This window comes from Sarcophilus harrisii, chromosome 4 (assembly GCF_902635505.1).
Source record: "Sarcophilus harrisii chromosome 4, mSarHar1.11, whole genome shotgun sequence".
In the NCBI taxonomy this organism is placed as follows: domain Eukaryota; kingdom Metazoa; phylum Chordata; class Mammalia; order Dasyuromorphia; family Dasyuridae; genus Sarcophilus; species Sarcophilus harrisii.
In genome coordinates, this window is record NC_045429.1 from 420820927 (window position 1) to 420844101 (window position 23175).

At 35.6% G+C, this 23175-nt stretch overlaps 1 long non-coding RNA gene across 1 annotated transcript; it reads left to right on the top strand.

The window, feature by feature from the left end:
- The first annotated feature begins 974 nt into the window (after window positions 1-974).
- LOC105750523 lies at window positions 975-10916 on the top strand. Its single transcript, XR_004234032.1, has 2 exons — window positions 975-1173; window positions 9840-10916. It is a non-coding gene; the product is annotated as an uncharacterized LOC105750523 (long non-coding RNA).
- Window positions 10917-23175: the final 12259 nt, after the last annotated feature.

Genomic DNA, 23175 nt, shown 5'->3' on the forward strand with positions numbered 1-23175 from the left:
CTTCTCTTCTTGGCCCTCATATCTTTGCCTGACTCTCTTGCCGACCCAGATATCAGGCCAGGGAAGGCAAAGACAAGTCTCTCCATTCCTCCCCACTAGACCTTAAGAATTCTGCCCCTCTCAGGAGGTATCATGACTTCTTTTTATCCTCCTTTTTTTTTTTCTTTTACTACCATTTACTGGCCCTGTTGTTACCATGTACACCTTCTAGCTGACAAGGTCACTATTCATTCCCTCCCCAGACTGAGAGAGGAAAAAGAAGAAAGTATGTTACCCCTTGCCATGGGCTTTTGAAGCAGTTTTTTCAGTAGTGCAAATGGTATTCACAGATTCTCTGTAGTCTCCCCTTGTGACCAACAGCCTACATTTATGATAAACCTGACTGTTCCCAGGATTGCATTTTGTGGTCATGGTATAGAATAGAGTTTTCTCTATATGAATAATAGTAATATTAATAATATATTACATAGGATTTTATGGGTTAGTGCTCATAGATATTTTTCTCATTTAGATCTTACTACAGACCTCTTATAGGTAATATGCATTTTATCTTTATTTTACAGATTAGGAAACTGAGGCTAAGGAAATTAAATGAATTGCCCAAACTATGTTGCTAATAAGTGGTAGGACTGAGACTAGAATCTATCTATCTATCTATCTATCTATCTATCTATCTATCTATCTATATATATATATATATATACACATATTCCATGTACTGTGGTCTTTCCATTGTGAAGCTAACTGGATGTGCCAGGGATCACCATTTCTACCTTAGCTTCCTTAGCCCCTTGTTTGGGATACTTCCAATAGGATCCAGGACAGACATCAAAAGGGAAAGTCTAATTTTTCAGTGAAAAGTTATCTCTAGTCAGGCTCAGGCTTTGGGTTATTGTTTTCTTTCTCAAGAGATTATCCTCCTTGTTTGACAGAGAGGGAAACTGGATGGGGGAAGGGAGAAGTGTATAGTTGATGGCTTTTCAGATATTGCCTAATATAACCATGCAAATAATTCCAGTTCCACAGGCTCATATTCTTTCAACAGAAACCAAGTAGTGGGCAGGTGTGACTTTCAATATAACCTGAAAATAATGATCCAGAATACATATGTTGTACTTCAAGATGTGGATCTATTTGACATGACATCATTTAACCCATGTGAATAGGACCCTGGTAAGTGCCAGTGAAATATAGTAATTCTGTAGAAATTTTGGGAAGGAAGGACTGATTGATTTGGAAACCATCTGTGAAGTCGGTTGACAGAAATCATTGGCTGAGCTTGTGATTCTGGGTTCCTATTTTAGGGCGTTGCAGATAATGCCCTCAGCCTTATAGGGCTCCTCAGAATCCAGGGGCTTTGACTCTAAGCAAAGAACTGCACAAATGAATAATTTAGGAGTGGTCTGTATGTATCAATACACATTTTATCATTCTCCTCCAAGAGATTTGTATAATGTACATTAATTATCAAAATATTAACAACTATTTATTAATCATTATATAATAAACAGTATTCTAGGCACAGAAAGACAAAAATGACAGAATTCTTGCCCTCAAGAATATTATATTCTTTTTTTAACTTAAAAAAACAGTTTTATTGATACCTTTGTTTTTACAATGGTTATTTCTAGGTCTATACCATTGTCCCACCCTCTCCCCTTTCTAATCCTTCTTAGTAACAAAGAAAAAAAAAACATCTAATAGCCAGTGTTACCTGACAATGTATACAAACATTCTAGAACCAATTTTTTTGGCTTTTTCTGTCACTCAGAGCTCAGGTTCTTTCTGGTGATTTTTCTCCTTTTTATAGTAGCAGTAATTATTATATTTATATACCTGTTACCTTTGTTTCCATCTAATGGGTACCCATTTCATTTTCAGTTTTTGTTATAGTTGTTATCACCAGGATAACACCTGTTGTGTTTTGTTTTAACACCTGCTGTGATTTGTTTTAATCTTTGAACTTCTTGGGATATATGTCTAGTAGAAAGATTTGTTGGGTCAAGAGGTATAAAAGTGATGTCACATTTTTGCATAATTCCAATTGGATAGTCAAACTGGATGGATTAATTCACAGCTTTACTAACAGTGTTTGAATGTTCCTTGCTTCCCACAACTCTTCCAATGCTGACTATCCTCATTTTTGTTTTCTTGATCAGTTTTCAGGGTGAGAAGCTAAAACTCAGAGTTGTTTTAATTTGCATTTCTCTTATTATTGATTCGGATAAAGTTTCCAAATGGCAATTAATATAATTTAGAATTTGAAATTCTTTTTAAAATTGTTCATATTTTGTGATCATTTATCTATTGAATAATAAACTCTTGATTATTCCTTTTTTGTATCCTTAAGTTTCAAGATAGTACGGGAACACAACTGGTATTTCATAAACTCTTCCTGTTGATTCAATTCAGCAAATGTTTATGGACATAATTCTGATATTAAATGATATAGAGAGGATAACCATCAGGGCCAAATTGTAACCTTCTGAAACTATAATGTGAATCTACTATTATCCTTGCTGAAATTGGACATTTCCTTCTTCTCCCCTTTAAAAAGCAAGTTAAATCTTGTATCAAGACTATTCTCTTCCTTTTTCATTTAGGAAACTGGTAGAATTTGATAGTTTTGCCTATAGAATTTTAAATTTCATGCTCATGTGTACTTGGATTCATTGAATGTTATCTTTCTGAGTTTACCCAAACAGAGCAAAATGAGTGTGAGAAATCAGAGACTCCAGTCAATAGCTGATGCAATCCAGCCATCCTCATCCATTCTATGCTTATAGCACGAGGCAGTCTTAGAGTAGGAATCTAGATTAGAGCACAATGCTATGAATGCTGAGTCTGGTAAAGGAGAAGGAACGCATGAAAAGTTGTGTGTTTCTGCTAAGCAAATTAGAAAGATGCAGACAGGAGGATGAGGCTGATTGGAAAGTAGATTGCAGAGGAAAGCTGCTTTGTGCTAGAGATGGCAGACATCTATCCAGACTGCCCTTGTTCCACGTTTTCCCTGGAAACTTTGAAAATGACTCTGGAGAAGCTTACATTCCAATGTAGATATAAGATAGCTCTATAGGCTCATGTTCACCTCACATATATACATAATATATGTATCCAGAAAACATGCAAAATAAAAAACAAGGTATTGTCTATCCTTTGTTCTCAAAGAGGACTATGGCATGTCCTTTTCTGTATCCTTGAGTTTCAAGATAATGCTGGGAATGCAACTGGTATTTCATAAACTCTTCCTGTTGATTGAATTCAGCAAATGTTTACGGAAATACTTCTGATATTAAATGATATAGAGAGGATAACTATCAGGGCCAAATCGTAACCCTTCGAAACTATGTGTCAAAGTACTATCATCCTTGCTAGAATTGGACATTTCCTTCTCCCTTTAAAAAACAAGTTGAGTGTTGTTTCAAGACTATTGTTCTTTTTTCATTTGGAGTTTGATATTTTTGTTTGTAAAATGATGCCATGACATGTAAGGGAATTGGATTTGAGTGAGGGCGTTCTCTGGGCCAGGTTACCTGCTTCATTTTCTCCTCTGGAACCATGTGAGTTGAGTGACCAGATATCGATCAGGAAGACTGGAGATGACTCTGGATACAGTGGGAGACCTTTTTTAACTCAGGTCTTTAACAGGCTATACCTGGGAGAAGGGGGAGGACTAGAAAGGCTTCATGAGTACACACTTGAATTGAATCTTGAAGGGAATCAGTAATTTCAAGAGGCAGTGCTGTCTAAGACTTGAAGTACAGTCAGTTCAAAGGAGTGGAGATAGAAGATGGTGTGCTGTGTCTGAAGAACCTTAAGAAGTTCAATTTGTTTAGAACATAAAGTTTATGGTGGGAGTAATGTATGGGAAAGCTAGAAATTATTTGAATATCACAAAAATCCTCTGAGGTGAATATTATGAGCAGTTTTTAATCCTCATTTTCTACATGGAGAAACTGAGGTTCAGAGAAGGTAAATACTGATGGTCACATTGTATTAGAAATAAGATTTGAACCCATGCATGCCTGATTCCCAGTTAAGTCAGTATCCTATAGATTCCTAGTTGAAACTTCATTAAACCATCTATATTCGCTTCATTAAGACCACGTAAGTGTCTGAAGCTACAGGACACCCTGAGGGGGAGAGAGAGAGATATAAGAAGCAATATATTTCAGGCAGGTTGAGCTGCTGCCACTATCTTGACCGCCATCTTGGATCCTGATGGAAACAACCCAGCACATTGAACCTAAAGAGCCTTTGGAATAGCTATCCTTCTGGCCTGTTGCCTGAGGTCATCATCCTGAAAAGCAACAAACCCCTGTGGAGGTACATCCTTGAAACTGTTTTTGTCACATTTTTTAAAAAAAACTAACTTTTTATTGATTTTTTTTTACATCACCATAATATCCCTTAGTATCTTATCCTTCCTCCCAGAGAGAAACTATCCATATAATAAATGATACTTTAAAAATAATTTTTAAAAATAAAGTCTACTTGTATAACAAATAGTATTTTAAAAATAATTTTTAAAGATGAAATGAGGAAAAATCAGCATAATTAACCAATACACTGAGAAAGTCTTAAATATGCGCAATCTATAATACCTGCCAGTGTTTCTCTGTGTATGTGTAACATCTTTTCATATATTTTCTTTCAAGATATGCTGATACACAATTGTATAATATTCACTTTTGATTTCTTTTGTGTGATTGTTCTTTTTGTTTACAATGTAGTTATTGTGCATATGGTTTATGCAATAATTTATCAGTTCATGCAGATAGATACATTGCATTCAAAACATTTGACATTTCTTATAATACAAGAATTTTCAATTATATTCATGTGCCACAATTTGCTTAGTCATTCCTGATCAAGATTCTACTTTGTTCCCACTGCTTTGCAATCACAAAAAGTGCCTCTGTAAATGTTTTAGTATCATATAGGGATTTTCTTCTTGTCAATATAAACCTGGTATTGAAATCTCTGGATCAAAGCATGTAGATATTTTACTTACTTTATTGGTATTTTAACTTTATTTGGGAAAGTTGTTTTCTGGTTGTCCTTATTCATAGCTCTACAAACAATATGCTACAGTGCTTATGTATACACATATGTATATGTGTGTATACATATATAATATTCATGTACATGCATCTGTTAATTGTATATGTGGATAGATATTCAGTTAGATGGAAAATAGATACACACACACACACACACATATATATATGTATATGTATATATATTTTAAGATCTTGGATACCACACCCTGCTCAGAAAAAAATTGATATAAATGTTATACCATATATACCCTAAAAAGATCCTGGAAGAGTGTTTTCTTTCTCAATTTCTGAGAATAATTTGTGTACTGTTACCATGCAAACAAATTTCTAGCTTTTCTTTTAAAGTTTGACAGAATTCAATCTACTTATTCAATGCTATCCTAATTAAATTACCAAAATTTATTTTGTTGAGCTAAAAAATGTAAAAAAAATTATTTGAAAAAACTTAAGTTCAAGATAGCAAAGTAATTAATGAAAAAATGTAAGGGAAGATTTAGCAGTACTAGATTTTGAGGTATATTATAATTATCAAATTATGATTAATTATATTATCAAAATGATCTAGTATTGGTAAAGAAATAGAAAGGTGAATCAGTAGAACATAGTAGAGGTATAATACAGAGTATTAAATGATTATAATAACCTTGTATTTAACAAATGGAAATATTTAAGTTTTGGGAATAGGAATTCAGTATTTGGTGAAAATTGATAAGAAAACTGGAAAGTAGTCTGGTAGAAATTGTGTATAAACTGATATCTGACACCATTCACCAAGATAAGGTCAAAATAGATACATGATCTAAATATAAAGGGAAATATCAAAAGTAAATTGGAAGAACATGTAACATTACCTATCAGACTTAGGGACAGGAGAAGAATTTATGAAGAGATACAGGGATCCTCAAACTACGGCCCACGGGCCAGATTTGGCAGCTGAGGACGTTTATCCCCCTCACCCAGGCTATGAAGTTTCTTTATTTAAAGGCCCACCAAATAAAGTTTTTGTTTTTACTATAGTCTGGCCCTCCAACAGTCTGAGGGACAGTGAACAGGCCCCCTATTTAAAAAGTTTGAGGACCCTGACTGGAGCTACAGAGAATTGTGTAATGTGGTTTTGGTTACATTAATCAAATAAAATCGATATAGCTAAGATTTGAAGGAAAGCAGAAAATTGGGGAAAGGTTTTTTTTTTTTTTTTTTTTTTTTTTTTTTTTTGTAAGTAATATCTCTGATAAAGGTTCATATCTTAGAACTTTGTCAAATTTATAAGAATGTGAATCATTTCCCAATTGTTAAAGGCAATGAACAAGCCATTTTCTGATGAAGAAATCAAAGCTCCTATATATAGGCTATAGTCATTTGAAATAATGCTCTAAATTATTAATTAGAGAAATGCAAATTAAAGTCTTTATTTCACATCTAAAATGATAGAATGGAATAATGCCAAATGTTTGAGGTGGTATAGAGAAATTGGGACATTAGTAGTCTGTGGGTAGAAGTATGAACTGATTCAACCATCTTGAAGAACATCTGGAATTATGCCTAAAATGTTATAAAACTATCTATTGACAATTTTTGATTCATAATACCACTATTAAGTCTGATTGCCAAGGTGATCAGGGAAAAAGGAAAAGAATCTATATATTCTAAAATATTTATAGTGACACTTTTTGTGGTAGCAAAGAACTGGATATTGACGGGATGCCCATCAGTTGGGGAATAGGTAAACAAATTGTGGAATATGATTGTGATAGACTTCTTCTGCACTATGAGAATTGATGAGCAGGTTGATTTTTATAAAAACATGGAAAGACTTGCATGAAATAATGAAGAGTGAAATGAACAGAACCAGGAGAACATTATATATAGTAACAACAATATTGTTCAAAGAACTGTCGACATCTAAATTATTCTAAGTATTTTAAATACACTGAAATAAACTACAATGGACACATGAAGGAATATTCTATCCACTTCCAAAGAAAATCTGATAAAATAGTGTTTTTATAGGTATATGTATATATGTGAGTGTGTATATATGTTAGAGAGAGATGGAGAGAGTAAGAGCATAATAGTGCCTTTCTTTATTGTCGAGTGGGAAGGCAGGGGAACAGTTCAGAACTTAAAATGTAATAAAAAATAGTTTGACAATTCTATAAATTCATAAAGATCAGAATTTTTTTTTGTTGTTCCTTTATAACTCATCCCATTTCCTTTTCTGATTTTTGATTATTTAAATCTCTATATGGTCTTCTGTTAGTTTGGGTATTTTATATTTTTAAATGTACTATATTTCCTGTGGTGTTTTTTTAAATTCTTCTGGTTTTGTTGTGATTTTATCTTGTTTATATTTGGTTTATTTACTTTTTTGTCTTTTTCACCAAATTGGCTAAAGGCTTATCAATTTTATTGATCTTTTTAAATAACCAACTTTTAGTTTTATTTACCATTTCTATAGAGCTTTTTGGCTCCCAGTTCATCTGTATCTATATTGTCTTGTTTTAAATTCCTCCTCTAATTTTAATATCTCTCTTTTGTCCTTATTTTAGATTTATTTGTTGGATTTGTAATTTTCAGAAACTCATATTCAGTTCATTGTTCCCTTCTTTTTCTATTTTGTTAATATATATTTGTAGGGATATGATTTCTACCCAGAGAGCTGCTTTAACTGAATCCTGGAGATTTTCTTTTGGTGTTTCACCATTATAATTTTCTTTCATATAATTGTTTTTATGATTTGTTCATTGACCTCATTATTTAGGATTTCATTGTTAAATTTCCTTTTGGATCTATATCTTTTGTTTGTGACTCCTCAATTGATTTCTATTTTTATGGTGTTTTGGTCTGTAAAGTATATGTTTACTACTTGTGCTGTTTTACATTTACCTGCAATGTTTTTGTGTTCTAATACATGGTCAAATTTTATAACTGTCTCATGTGGTGCTAAGAAATGTGTATGATTTTTAGTAGTCCATTTTAGAACATAAGTCTTTTAGTTGTAATTTCTCCCGAAATTTGTTAATTTCTATATTTTTCCTTTTGTTTATCTTTGTGTTGGACTAATCCAAAACTGAGAGAGATATTTAAATCTCCCATAATTACTATGTTAGTGTTTGTGTCTTCTTTAGTTCATTTAAATTTTCCTTTATAATTTTAAATACTAAGGCATTTGGAGCCTGTAATTTTAATAATGATATTAATTAGTTGTCTATGGTTTCTTTTGGCATAATAGAGTATCTTTGCTTATTCCTTTTTATGTTGTGAAAATTTGCTTCTGATTTTCTGATAGCATAATTGTAGTTTCTGATTTTTTAGATTCACCTGATGCATAATAAAACATTTTCTACCTTCCTATTTTTGTTCTTTGTATGTCTTTGCTTTTTATGGTCTTTAGTTTTGTTTTTAGTAAGAAACAGATCATGGAATGTTGTTTTCTTAACCAGTCTTTAACTCTTTCATTATATGAGCTTGTTTAATCCACTCATTCACATTTAAAGTCATGAGAGGTTTATATTTTCTTCTAATGGCTTTTAATATATTTTTTAAAATTAGGATTTCCCTCCTTCTCTTCTGTAAATATGATACATCTTCTCTAGTTATTTTATCTTAATTTACTTTAAGGTAACTCTATTCTCACCGGCTCTCTTCTGTTTGTTACTTTTCTTCCTAGTTTTGGAATATCAATTAACTTATTTGTTCTTTTTCCTTTCTTTTCACCTTGTTATTGAATTCTTCTCCACTTTCCTACTTCTCTGAATGCTCAGTCTAATGATCTTCTCATGCAAAATTTTTTCCCTTCTTTTCTCATGTTTGCACTCCAATTATAATCCCCATATCCAAATATGCCTCTTGGGACTCCCTTACCTGGAGATTTTCTCAGTGAATAACAGCTCTGCTGATTCACAACTATTGACAAATGAAGCAACATATTGGAGCATCCTCAAAAGTCAGAAACGCTGCTTGCCAATATTCTGTCCTATCCCCAGTAGAATTTTGAAATCACTATAAATCACTGTAGTTACTCAAATATATCCATAGTCAAACATGTGAAAACATTCACGAATAGTCATATAACAGAATAACTGACAGAGAATAGTCTTACAGGACAGGCTTACTGCCAACCAGTTCATTTATTGAGAATTTCATTACAGAGAATTGTTATCATTCATGGGGGAGGTTGATAAACCTGTATCCCAGGAGAGCAACCCCTGGAGTGCTGGCTAAGACACTCTATCTCTGCCAAGAAAACACAAAAATGGGGTCATGGAAAGTTGTAAATGACTGAAATAACTGGATAACAACATTTGTGTGCGTATTATATAAAACATATACATATATATGCCGGTCTAAGATATCTTTCTTTCTTTCTTTCTTTCTTTCTTTCTTTCTTTCTTTCTTTCTTTCTTTCTTTCTTTCTTTCTTTCTTTCTTTCTTTCTTTCTTTCTTTCTTTCTTTCTTTCTTTCTCTCTCTCTCTCTCTCTCTCTCTCTCTCTCTCTCTCTCTCTCTTTCTCCTTTTTATGTTATTTCTTCTAAAGAATATGAGCTCTTTGAGGGCAGAGGTTGTGTTTTTGTTTTTTGTGTGTATGTCCCCAGTGCTTCACAATGCATGGCACATAGAAAATGTTTAATAAATGCTTGTTGAGATATGACTAATATTTGTCTTTGCTTTTGAAGAGAACCAATGACATCATGGAGTGCTGCCTTGACTTGTGAGTGCATTGGATTTAAGTGTGGGCAAAGTTGCACAAAGTCACTAACCTCAGTCTCTCTTTCAGAGTCATCTAAATCCAGTGGCAAGAAAAAAGTCAGAAGAACTGAAGATGGTTTGGGATGCAGTGGATGATTTTTGCATCTTTGATGTCTGATCAAGCTCCAAGTGCTCCACAGCACCTGCTTCAGCTGCCTTCATGGCCATTGGAATAAATTGTTCTCGCCTGTCCATTCTGCCAGGGGAAGTCTTTATAAACTTGGGGTAGACATTCCCCAATTCACCAATAGGTTTGTGGCCTGTTGTTTACCCTCGTTTTGGGTTAGCCCATCTACTGAGATAAGGGAGACTATTTACCTGTCTGGATATGCTTCAGCTCCTTGGAGTTAAAGATGAGAATATGGTGAAGGTGAACACCAAAGGTGGATGAGGAATCCTGAAAAGAGTTTGGGAAGCCCTCACATTAGAGATGCTTGTTCTCCTGAAGCCCTCCCCACAATATACACACAAACACAATGTGTACATATACACACATGCATACATGCACACACATATGCATACAAATAGTGTTATACACATCAATGGGAACCAGTAGATGAGGAATGATGTTCAGATAAATCAGGTTATTGGTCACTAAAAACCTAATAAATTCTCTTTGAGAATTTCTCTTTCACCCTGGGCACTACTAACAAAATTAAATAGGCCAGAGTGATACACCAGGTAGAGATCTTCTTTGCATGTTGTTCACATTTCCTCTATACCCTCAACTGAAAACCACAAGAGCCCAGAGCTCTGATGTGGACCTCAAGGGTTCAGACTTTTGGGAAGGCTGAGTCATCAAAGAACAACATGGAAATATTGTGGCCACTTTGTATGTGGCTGCAGAGACACTCTGGGATGGTAGCTTTCAGGGAAGGAAAGGAGCACAATCAGGACCAAGTCTTTACTGGAAGAAATTGGACATTTCATTCTTCTCCCCTTTAAAAACAAGCCGACTCTTGTTTCAAGACTGAATAAGGTGGGAAAATGGCATCCCCTTGGAGGATAAGCAAATTGGGAAATTCCTGCCCCAGGAGGCTCTGAGTCTTGCCTTATGGGTCAAGAAGAACAGACCTTTCTGCCATTAAAACTTTATTGTAAGAATTGTCCTTTGTCTTGTGTGCCCTCTCTTTATTGCACTTTCTCTTCTCTCCACCTCCCATCTTCCATAGTAACCCTTTGGCAGCTATCTGCCTTGTCTACCTTTAGTCCTGGCTCTGCCTAGTTTGAATGTCCCAGCTCTTAGTCTGGAATCTTGCTGAGACTTTTCAGAGTGCCTTTGTAAAGGATGAGTTGCTGAGGGATCTTTGATGGCATCTAATTTCACCCCTATGAATATGGAGCTTATAGAGATGAAATGAATTACCTAAGATGACCCAGGCAGTTCACAACCAGCATTAGAATCTGGGCCTTTATCACTGGTAGGATCATAAAGTTAGACCTAAGAGACACCTTCCAGCTTTTCTGGTCTCACCCTCTTATCTTCTAGAAATCTAGGCTTGTCCAAAGGCATAAGCCAGGATCTGTACCCAGGTCTTCTGGATTCAGATCTAGTCTTCTTCTCTATCATTTAGCTCACTTCCACAAAGGCTAGTGATATTTCTTTTTGCTTTTCTATTTTGTTGGTGCTGGAGGACAATTCCTCACTTGGGACACCTTGTCCTCTCATCACCAGGCTTGACAATCATCAGCGAGAGAAGGGATGGCATAGTACTAGGCACTCTTTCAGCCCCTAAAATTTGCCTTTTTAATGGCTTCCACATTCCCCTTGCTGGTTAAGAAAGTGAAAAGAATGATGGGAAAATCCCGTTTTATAGATTAAAAACAAGGAGAAATAAACTAGATTGGGCAAGGACAATTGGCCACCAGTCTATAGTAGAGCTGAGAAGAATGGCTAATTAGTATTTTTATGGTACTTTGAAAATGTGCAAAATAGCTCTCTCCTTGTCTGTCTCTCTCTCCTCTCTCTCTTTTCTTTCTCTTTCTTCTCTGTCTCTTTCTCTCTCTTGCTCCCTCCCACCCATTTGAAAAGTGAAATGATGTCATTTTCCATTGAGCTGCAATATGCCCACTCAAACATATTTTATCTCATTTGATTTTTAAAACACTCCTGGGAAGGAGGTGCTCTTGATATCGCCATTTGACAGATGAAGAAGCTATGATTGAGAGGGGTTAAGTGACTTGTTTAGGATCACAGTGTCTGAGGAAGAATTTGAATTCAGAATCTCTTCACTCCAACTTAGCACTTTATTCACTGTGCCTCTTAATTATCTTCCAGCACCATAAAGATGTCTCCCTCTCTGTCTGATTAAAAGGCCTATCTCTGCCACCAGAGTTAGGCTGAAAAGCCCCATCATGGGCATCTGAGCTCATTCTTGGGCTCTTCTGACCCAGGGTCTTGAGCACATGCTTTCACAGAAACTCCTTTGCTGTCAGGTTTTATTTCCAGCAGGTGAAACATCTTTTGAAAACTGTTTCTCTAGTCCCTTATGGCATTGGAGATGTTGGAAAGTTACTCAAAACAAAACAAAACAAAAACTCATTCTGTCCCTGGGTGCTTTTAAAGAAGGAATCAAGCACATGTATAATCTATATCAGATTGCTTGCTGTCTTGGAGAGAGGGAAGTAATGGAAAGAGAAAAAAAATGGAACTCGAATTCTTACACAAATGAATATTGAATACTATCTTTATATAACTGGAAAAATAAAATCTATTGAAATTTGGGGACAAAGAGGGAATCAAGCACCCAAAGAGTCCAAAACAAAAGCAAACCTCCTGTGCTGGGTCACAAGGAGAATCAACTAGTTGGAGAAAGCTATGAGTTGTGTTGGTTAACTCTGTTCCTGTCTAGAAAAAAGAAAAGGTGCAGAAAGCAACTGGCTTCTTAATCTCTTTGCTCCTCCTAGTTCCTTCCCCTATCCCCTCCCAATTCCCTCAGGGCAGGTCTGGTTAGTCCTGGCTCTGAACATGTGTGATCTCTAGATAAGCCTTTCCAGTGAACTTGGCTGGCTGGAGTTCAATTACTGACCTGATAGGATAGTTGTGTAAGTCTGAAGAGTATTTCCTGGCAATGAAGCCCAAAGTGTTTACAATTTGCCATTTCACATGACTCTGGAAAGTATTAAATACATATATTTAAAAAACAAAAACAAAAGCAAACAGTTGGGGGTACAAGTCAGGAACAAGTTAAAATAGGCTCCTTTTTGGCTTTTGAAAAAAGCTATTCCAAGTGAAATGCTACTTTTCTTTCTTTCTCTTCTCTTCTTTTCTCTTTCCTTCCTTCCTTCCTTCCTTCCTTCCTTCCTTCCTTCCTTCCTTGCTTCCTTCCTTCCTTCCTTCTTCCTTCCTTTCTTCCTTCCTTCCTTCCTTCCTTCCTTCCTTCCTTCCTTGTTTCCTTCCTTCCTTCCTTCCTTCCATCCATCTCTCCCTCTCTCTCTCTGAAAAGAGAAATAACTTCATTTTTCATTGGAGTACACATATCCACACAAACCCATTTACAGCACCTAAAACTCCTGAGTGCTGAAGCAGCCATCACATGGCATTCAAATTTCAATATCCATGCTGATTCATGAGTTTACGCAAACTCAAACATCCACTCAGTGTACGTGTGAATGATAAACTGTGGTTCTGAGAATTCTAGAACTGCAGAGCAGCAAGTCACCTCAAAGACTATAAACATACACTTCATGGGTATTTACCAATTTGCCATTTATAAAGCTTTTTCCTCATAAAAACCCTCTAAGGGAGGCCCGTGCAAATATCAGCATCTCCATTTTTGTTCCATATAAGTAAATTGAGACTCAGTGAGATTAAACTATTTATTCTTGGCCACAGAAGCAGGGAGATAAGACTAGAATCCTAATCTTAGATTTTCACATTTGGAAGGAAACTCAGTGATCATACAGTAAAACCCATTTCTGAACAGAAAGCATTCTATATGCTATCTCAAATAAGAATAGGTAGCATATATAGATCTCTTTAACATTTACAGAATGTTTTGCATATTCTTTTCTCCTTTGAGCCTCATTACAACCCTATGAGGTAGGTTCTATTATTATTTCCTTTTTATACTTGAGGAAACTGAGGCTGAATTAGCCCAGGGTCCCACAGTTGGGAAGCAAACTTGGATTTAATTTTTCCCCGTTCCAAGGCGAACACTGTATTCACTGTACCACAACTGCCTTATTGCATTCATTATTCATTCAGCCTTCCCTTGATCACCACCACCAGTGAGTGGAGCCCATGACCTCCTGAACTAGCTTACATTTTTTGTCTCAAAGTCCAAATCTCTTTTTTACTATAGCTTTCCATCACCTGGTATCACCCCAGTCAAACTTCAGATCTCTCTAGAATAGTCTATCTATTATTAATCGTACTTTCTCATCTGTTTTTTTCTTCTTTTTTGTATTTAATTCAATTAAAATTATTTTTTTAGAAAAGTGCTTATAAGTATTGTTCTAAGCTCTGGAGATAGAAAAAGTTTCCTCCCATCTAGTTGGAGAAAAAACATGTATACAAGAGATACACAGGATTAATGGGAGATGATTTTAGGAGGTGTCTAGAAAAGGTCATTTATCCAAGAATTTCCCCAAATCTTCAGCTGAGTTTCTCCTTGAAGACCTTCAGTGATTAAAAATTCACAAAATCCTGCAGCAGAAACACTCATTCCCCTTTATATCAGGTCTAATGATTAATTTAAAAAAAGGCAGCAGACCTACAGTGCACCAAAAAACTGGCCTCAAATCCAGGAAAACTTGGACTAAATCTCACCTCTGACACACATTGATTATGTAACCTAACCTCCCAGTGTTCCAAGGAGCTCTTGGATTCTATCAATTGCCAGACCACATTGGTAGAGAGAGTTTCCTCATAAGAAATTTCCTCTACCAATAAAATCACAAATGCCTCCTTCTTCTACAGAGGGAAAAATTTGGGGAAGGTTTTTCTTTATGTGGGGCTGAAATTTTTTCTTCCATCTCTTTATAATTTCCAACAGTAGGTTCTCACACTTCTCTCCAGAATCAAGCAGAATAATTTTAATCCTCCTTTCACATAAACACATTAGTAAGAATACACTTTCTCACAAAAAGACATACACATAATATTTGCCTATGAAATCTCACAACGTGTACTTTATTACAGTTTGATGGAATGATTTGGTCTCAGTCTCTTAGTCTCTATGTAACTCATAGTGCAAAATAGCAGCTCTCCCACAGACTTGGTTCAGTCTTTAATGGCATCTCATTAATGACTGTGTCTCATTTTTGCCAGGAAAAACCCTGAGAACATCTGAGTTCAGTTCATTTCTAGCTTTTTGCTACCTCCTTTCTCCAGTTCCCCCTATAAGCACTCTGCAGCTTAACAAAAGCATTTAAATGTTGAACAGGTTTATCAATTATCTATATAAATGGAATAGCAAGTTGCATTTAATGGATTTTCAGTTTTATGTCAATCATTTAAAAATTATATTATGTTAAACAAATGCTTGTTTTATCTCATAAATTAAAAATAAAATAAATTTGAAAAATAATAACCTTAAATCATAAAAGAGAGAGACATATGAGACAGAAAAGAGACTAGTATCTAGGAAATAGTTATAACCCTAAAGGACTCATAGAATCAAGTATTCAAGTCTCTGCATTACTTTGGGAGTCCTGGAGCCCTTACAATGTTAGCTCCTCACTTCCTTTTCCCCCTGAGACTCTGCTCTCATCATTTGCTTGCTCCCCTCTGAAAGTGGTCCTTTCCTTTGCTCCAATGTACTCAAGTGACTTCACACTGGTTCCTGGCTACTGCCAACATTTCTCAATATGATCCCCCCTAATTATCCTGACTCCTGAAGTTCCCAGCTTGGTCAAAGAACTCCTCGAGGCTCCCCTTGATAGTTTCAGTGCAGTGGAGGCCACCTGAAAGTTCCCTCTTCCTCCTTCCATAGCAACAAACTTGGGGCATCTTAGGCAAAGACCACTTGGTTACCTTGAAAGTTGTTTGGTCCCTTTGCCCCAGAAACTGCAGCATTTTGAGAAAAGTTTATTTAGTTTATTTTAGGACTGCTTAATAGATATAAATGATAAAAGCACAAGGCCCTTCCTTTAGGGAGTTTGCAAACTAATAGAGGGATTGCCCCACATAAATAAGGTGATAAAGCTGGTCTAACCTTCCATACTCAAAAACAAAGTGGATGAAAAATGTATTATTGAGATTATTATATGCAGCACTATATGTGGTCCATATGGGTATACATATACTCACATATAAGATGCAAAATTTTTCTTCTCTAAAAAACTGTCAGCTTTACGTAGGCATTAAATGTGGAAAAGCATTTGGGTGGGCAGGCGTAGCTATTCAGAATAAAATCTGAATCTGCCACTATTAAGTGGTTCTCTGAGCTGGGGTTCCTTTAGTCTTTATCACATATTCAAAGAGAAGGCTGTCCTTTCTGGACATCTGTCTAAGTGGAAATAGACCAGCCTCAGGCCATCCTCAGGTCTTACTCTAATGCTCTTTCCTAGGACAAAAAGTTAAAAAAAAATTCACAAGTTTATCACAATAGCAGAACCTCCATCCCGTCAAGATACTTATCTCCTTGGTGAATCTTGAGACTTCATACTTAGATCAGAGTACATTTGAAAATAAAAGATAAAATATGAATGGCTCCCAAGCGTCTGATAACTAGGTTTTTCTAGCAGGGTCTGAAATTCCAATAATCAAAGCCACAATCTTGGCTATTTGAATACCTGTGTTCCAACCAAGTAATCTGAAAGTCCAAGACTAACACATACATTCTTTGAAAACTGGTAAAATTGGTGTCAACACTTAGAGAAAGCATCACAACCAAGGGGCCTCAGTGGGTACTTACTATCTGGTTTTCATCCCTTTTTCATTGTTCTTGTTTATATTTGTTGTCCTCACAGGAAACCTATGCAGCAAATGTGCAAAGAAAAGGGAAGTCATTCTTTGCCAGATTCTTAGAAGATGTGGCCTGGGGCTGTTCCACTCCATTTTGAGGGAGCTCAGTTATCATTTTTTTTTTTTTTTTCAGCTCAAGGTTTTTGTCAAGACACTCATGGGACTTATCACAGCCAATCGTCATACTGGATTGAAATGGAGCTTGAAAAATTCACTTATTCTCTTTCAATCTAGTATCAGACTCATGTAGTTTATATCTCCTTTCTTTTCTTCTCCTGTTTGAATTATCAGATTGGAATATGTGCAGAGCCCCGAGATGGTCATCAATCTGAAGGAAACACACTTTGCAGAGAAATTTGGCTTTATTAATACATGCATGGAATAAACTATTCCAATAGCTGTAAGGGCTTCCTTTCCCCCCAATTCAAAAAATCAAATGAGTAAGCATCCTACTATGTACCAAGAACTGTCCTAAAGGATACCAAGTATCCAAAGAAAGGCAGAAGGACAGTCTCCATCCTCAAGGAATTCACATTTTAATCGGAAACATGCAAGCAATTATATCAATTCCAAGAGGCAAAAGTGAGGAAGGAATGCTTTTCTGGTTTAAGAGCATCCCTGTACAAAGGCAGGGAGTGGGAAGAGGGGATCTTAATCTTGATGTTACTCATTATCGACTGAACAGTTAATTTACTGTCTCTGGAGTTGTTTTATATAAGATAGAAAACTGATCCTAACTAATCATAGGAGTATTGTGAGGGTATCCTCTCACTCTGGTCCTTCTCTCTTTCTCCTCCTTAAATGTAGTTCCCCATAAGGTGCTTTTGATCCTATTCTCTCCTGCCTTCTCCTTAGTATTGTTTCAAGAATCACCCTCCTTTTCTATTATATTTCTCATCTTTCCCTTACCTATTTGTCTTATAAACATGTTCAGATCCCTCCTAAAAGGTATCTTTTGATTTAAAATTTTGGCTCTCAGCACTACTGTTCTAGTTCTTCCTTCTCTTTACTGCTAAATTTCTTCAAAATGCTGTCTACATCTGATTCCTGCCCTTCCTTACCACCCATTGTTGCTACACTAACAATAATAGCTGAATGTTGTGCTTTATATATATATATATATATATATATATATATATATATATATATCATCTCACTAGAGCCTCATAAAAACTCTAAGAGAGTATGTATTATGTATAATGGGCTAGATACATGCACAGCTGATAGAGCACTGAACTTGGAATTAAGAAGACTCATCTTTCTTAGTTCAAATCTGGCCTTAGACACATACTAGCTGGGCAAGTCTTTACCTTTGTTCCTTGTCTGTAAAATGAGCTGAAGTAAATGGCAAAAACCTCCAATATCTAAGAAAACCCCAAATGGAGTTACAGAGTCAGACAAAAATGTTTAAAAAATGACTTAATTGTGTATTATAGATCCATAGAATGGAAATGGATATATATGGGAAACTAACAGAAAAGTTAAATGATTTACTCATGGTTGTTAGTGGACACTGAGCCTGAAACCAGGAATATCTGTTGAAAACCTGTCTCAGATATTTTCTTGCTTTGTGACTCTGGGCTAAATCATTTAATCTCTAATCTACTCGTTTACAAAATGGGGATGATAATAGCACCTATCTTTCAGGGTTATAATGAAGATGAAATGAGATAATATTTGTTAAAGTGTCTAATATAGTGTTTGTTATACAGTCGGTGCTCAATAAATGATTGTGTTCTTCCTTTCATGATCACATAGCTCATTGGGGTTATCTTTTTGACTTTCTTTCCAGGGACACTATACACATCATCAGTTTCTTAATCTCCAAACTATCAGTCCCCCCCCCATCCTCCTTAAACTTTCTGTAGTTTTTGACAATATTGACAATATTGAACACGAGTGTCATACTACACTGGTGAACTAGTGAGCAGACAGACACACTACCAGTTTCTCACACTCTGCTTTCCCAGTTTTTGGTGTGTCTTTCTTTCAAGTGACTAGTTGGTCTTCAAGAGGATTGGTTTTCTTTTCAAATCAGCAGCAGAAAATAATTTTCCAAGGCCAGCCTTGCTGGTAAATAAACCTATTTAACCTGAGAAGTTCTGGTTAAAGTATTCTTGTTGCCCTGTAAAGTTGTAAAATGATTCCAAGCTCCTAGTCAGAGATCATGATTTGGCAAAATGCTGCAGTTTTAAATCTCTCTCTTCTTATTCCATGGTATTTTTAATTTCCCCTCTCAGTATTATACTCCAATAATAATATAGTCCAAAATACAGTCCAAAAACATACAGTTTTTGAGCAACTGATTAACAACTTTATCATGTTTGACTTAAAATTTCTTATCTTATAAATGTTTTTCTTTAAATTGATAAAGGAACTTAATTTTTTTAAATTTTGAATTCAATACATGAACATTTCCATAAACAATGAACAGAAAAGGAGGATTGTACTTGAATATTTATGATGAATAGCTAGTTTATTTTTTTCAAATATTGTGTCTCCTGAACTTCTTCTGTTATTTTCAATGCATTAAAAATTTCATTGATATTCTTTTCTTTTTTCTTTTTTTGGCATGACTATCACTAACTACCCTCAATTTTCCCCACACCACCCTAACTCCTTCCTTCTAATAAATAAACATAGTCAAGCAAAATCAATCCAGGTATGGGTCTAAAAAGTATTTCATTCTATATCTCTAGTTTATCATTTCTCTGTCAAGAAGTGACAGGCATCCTTCATCATTCATCTTTGGGGATTATGGCTAAGAATTGTGATGATCAACGCTCAAGTCCTTCAAAGCTTTTTTTTTTCCAACAGTAGTGTAAATCATATAAATTGTTATAGTTTTGCTCACTTAAGTCTGCATCTATTCATAGGCTTTCCTAGTTTTTTCCCCTCCATCTGTCCCTTTTGATGTTTCTTATAAAGCAATAGTATTCCATTACATTCAAATACCATAATTTGACCAGACCTTCCTCAATTGTTGAGAACCCACTCTGTTTCTAGTTTTTTGCTATCACAGTTAAGTGCTGCTATGAATATTTTTATACATATAAATAAAAACATCACAATCTACCCTATCTTACACTCTCCTAATTAATGCACATGATATCTATGGGGTCAATGGATATACACTTAGAGAAATCTAGCACGTTTCCATAATGTATGTGCAAAAACCAAATCTACTCCCTAGACAATTGACATTATATTGGGAGAAGACGATGCATAAAGGTGAGGTAGAATGTGAGTGGGTAGGAATCTACATGGTGAGAAGGCTGGTATGAAAGTGGAACATATTGGAGCATATGTGAGAGAAGGAAAATGAACAGGATGATTGGGACTTTTAAGTTATGATGGGGAAATTATATATGTGAAAGATAAAGGAAAACTTGTATTCCTAGGAAAACTGACAACCCTGGTGAGCAGAAGTTGACCTCATTGGATTCTTTAGAGAATAGTCAGCACCACTTGCCATCTGCTGGGTAAAACCACTTCTCTACTCCCCTTCTTGTTCTTATACTTCTCCCTAGTGAAGTCATTTTCCCTCTATTCTTGGCCATTAAAATGTGACAGCTTCTTTTAGCACACTTTTAGTACCCTTGACAGGGTATGAAGAAAGTGTCAAGCTCTTTCAGTGACAGTTCCCTTCCACCAAGAAAATATCAAACTTCTCAAGTGTTCATTGAAGTTCTGAGGACTTTTTCTTTCTCAGGATTCTGAAAGTGATAAGGCTATATAGCCTTTTTCACCCCACTCTTTAAATAACCTAGAGAAAATAGAATCCCAAGCAGCTTTCAGCAAAGACACATCTCTTCCCACAGCAAAGCAGATGCAAAACCTGTCTCTTCCTCTCTACTTCTTCTGAAACCTAAGAGGGAAATAAAAAGAAACACAGGAAAACTCCTGGAATTTTTCATGTCTCTTAGGCTTTAGATGATGCTAGAGGACAATCCTGCCTTTTCCCCAGCTAATCAGCTTTCAAAAAAGCCATGCATCTCTTCATTCAGCACAGCTCCCAGTCAAACATTTGCCAAACCTGCCTCTAAGTTCTGATTATGACTTCTGTCCCTGGATCCTTTTGTTCTCAGCTTTTACTCCTATTTCTGTCTTGATTTCCTTTCTTCCTATCTTACTAGATTCTAATGTCTCAGATTAGGACCTTGCTATAATTACTTCTCATCTCTCATTTATGATATAATCTCAAAAGTTCTCCTTTTCTATCAGACATGACTTTGGCAGTCCTTATTTAATGATTTAATCTTCCTATAATTTCAAAACACTTACTTGGTTAATAGTTTGTTGGCTATGTCATTCAAAAATCTGCAAATAGAAATGCAAATAAGCTGTGGAACTATAATGTAATGCATTCATCTATAAATCAATCTTCAGTTTCAAAAAGGTCCTCAGGACCGTTTTTTTTTTTCAATATTTTATCTGAGAGGTTTCTCCTCAAGCTTATTTATCAGAGTTCTTTGCATAAATGCTTTTTCCTATCCCTTTCAGCAACCAATATGTTCATAAATGAAGGGGGGAGTATGCAAACTAAACTTGGTTATTTTATGGGCATAGTTCCATAATGCTTTCTGGAGCATACCCCTCTTCATAGCTTATATATTCCCCCAAACTATCCATTCTCCAGGTTAAACATCCACAATTCCTTGAACTAATCTTCATTTAGCAAGTTCTCTCTTAGAACTGCAACTTTCATCAGAAGTCCCAGCCTTGACATGTTGCTTACTTCCCTTTTTACTCAATATTCCAAGATGCTCTACCTTGACATTGGCTACCATGCTTCCCTGGAGAATGGCTATACCATGAAATTGATTGATTGATTAGTAAGTCCTTATCTGAAGAAATCCCAGATACTCACTTCTTCCCTTCAAGCATACTTCAATATATTCCACCTCCAAACCAGCCTTCTCACCATAAGGATTCCTCCCACCCACTTTCCACCACACCTTTATGCATTGTCTTCCCTCAATGGAATATAAGCATTTAGAAAGTGGGTCTGTTTTGTGTGCCCCTAGCACTTTTCACTGTTTTTGGCATATACTAAGTGCTTAATAAATGATAATAAATGCTTAATAAATAAAATCTATCATTTGACATGATAGAAAGGCTCCTCACCACCCTTGTTACCCTCCACTGAGCACTCTTTTTTATCAATATCTTTTCTATAATGAGTTGCCTGAAATGGAACACAGTACTCCAGATATGTTTCCATCAAAGCAGACTATAGTGAGACTTTGACTTCTCTAGTCCTAGTTACCATGCTTCTCTTTGTTGTTGTTTTAGCTATTTGTTGTTAAAGTTTTATTTGTATTTCTTATTTTATACCATATTAATTTCCAAATATCCTTCTCTCTTATATAGAGATTCTTCCCTTATAACAAAAAAATAAAATAAAAGGTCAGCAAAAAAAACCCCAACATATCAACTTGGGTAACTTGTAAAATATGCAATATCCCATATTCATTGTCTCCCACCTCTTCAACAAAAGAAGGAAAGTATACTTTCTCATCTGTTTTCTAGGGCTGAACTTATAATTCAGTTTCATTTTATTGTTCTTTTGTCTGCATTGTTATAGTCAGCAGTTTTATTCTTCTGGTTCTGCTTATTTCAATCTCCATCAGTTCATAGAAGTCTCTCATATTTTTCTGAATTCCTAAACTTTATTTTTCTTAGCTCAATAATATTCCATTATATTCTTATACCACAATTTGGTTACTCATTCCCTGATTGTTGGATACCCATTTTCTTTCTAGGTCTTTGCTACCATAAAGATTTCTTCTCTGAATATTTTGGCATATATAACACCTTTCTGTAGCGGAGCTCCCTTCAGGTCTGTACCAATTAATGAGACCTCTGGGTCAAAAGTTAAGGATATTTTAGTCACTTTTCCTATCTCTTTTAAAAAATGTGAGAAGGGAAAAATTACTTTCTCTCCTTTAGATCTTTGTTTTGCTTTTCTCTCCCTGCCTTCTAATTCCCCTCCTGGGCCAATGAGCCCAGTATTTATAAGTATTCATAGAATGCTAGACTGATGCAATCCCCACTTTGGAGTATGTGCAAACATTCCCTGGTTTCAGCCCACTAACCATGTATACTGAAGGAGAGACTCTTTGATGGCTAAGGAGCATAAACTGGGTGCATTCAAAAGACACTAGTAGCCTGGGCTATTCACTTGTTGGTTTGACTTTTTTCTGTTGAAATAAGAAAGACAATGTAAGTTCTCGAAGTTCTTCCCATATGAGGCTTTCATGTTCCCTATGAATTTAGGCCATGGTTATTTGTCTTGGTATTTATTATTTCTATTTGTAGGCAAAGGAAATGATTTTGACTTTATGAACTTCAGAAGATCAGGAAACAGCTGCCAGGAGGTCCAAGAGTATAGTACATGGCTTTTACAAGCAGATAGTCCAGCATTGATCCCCTGAGGAACAACCTTCAGCAC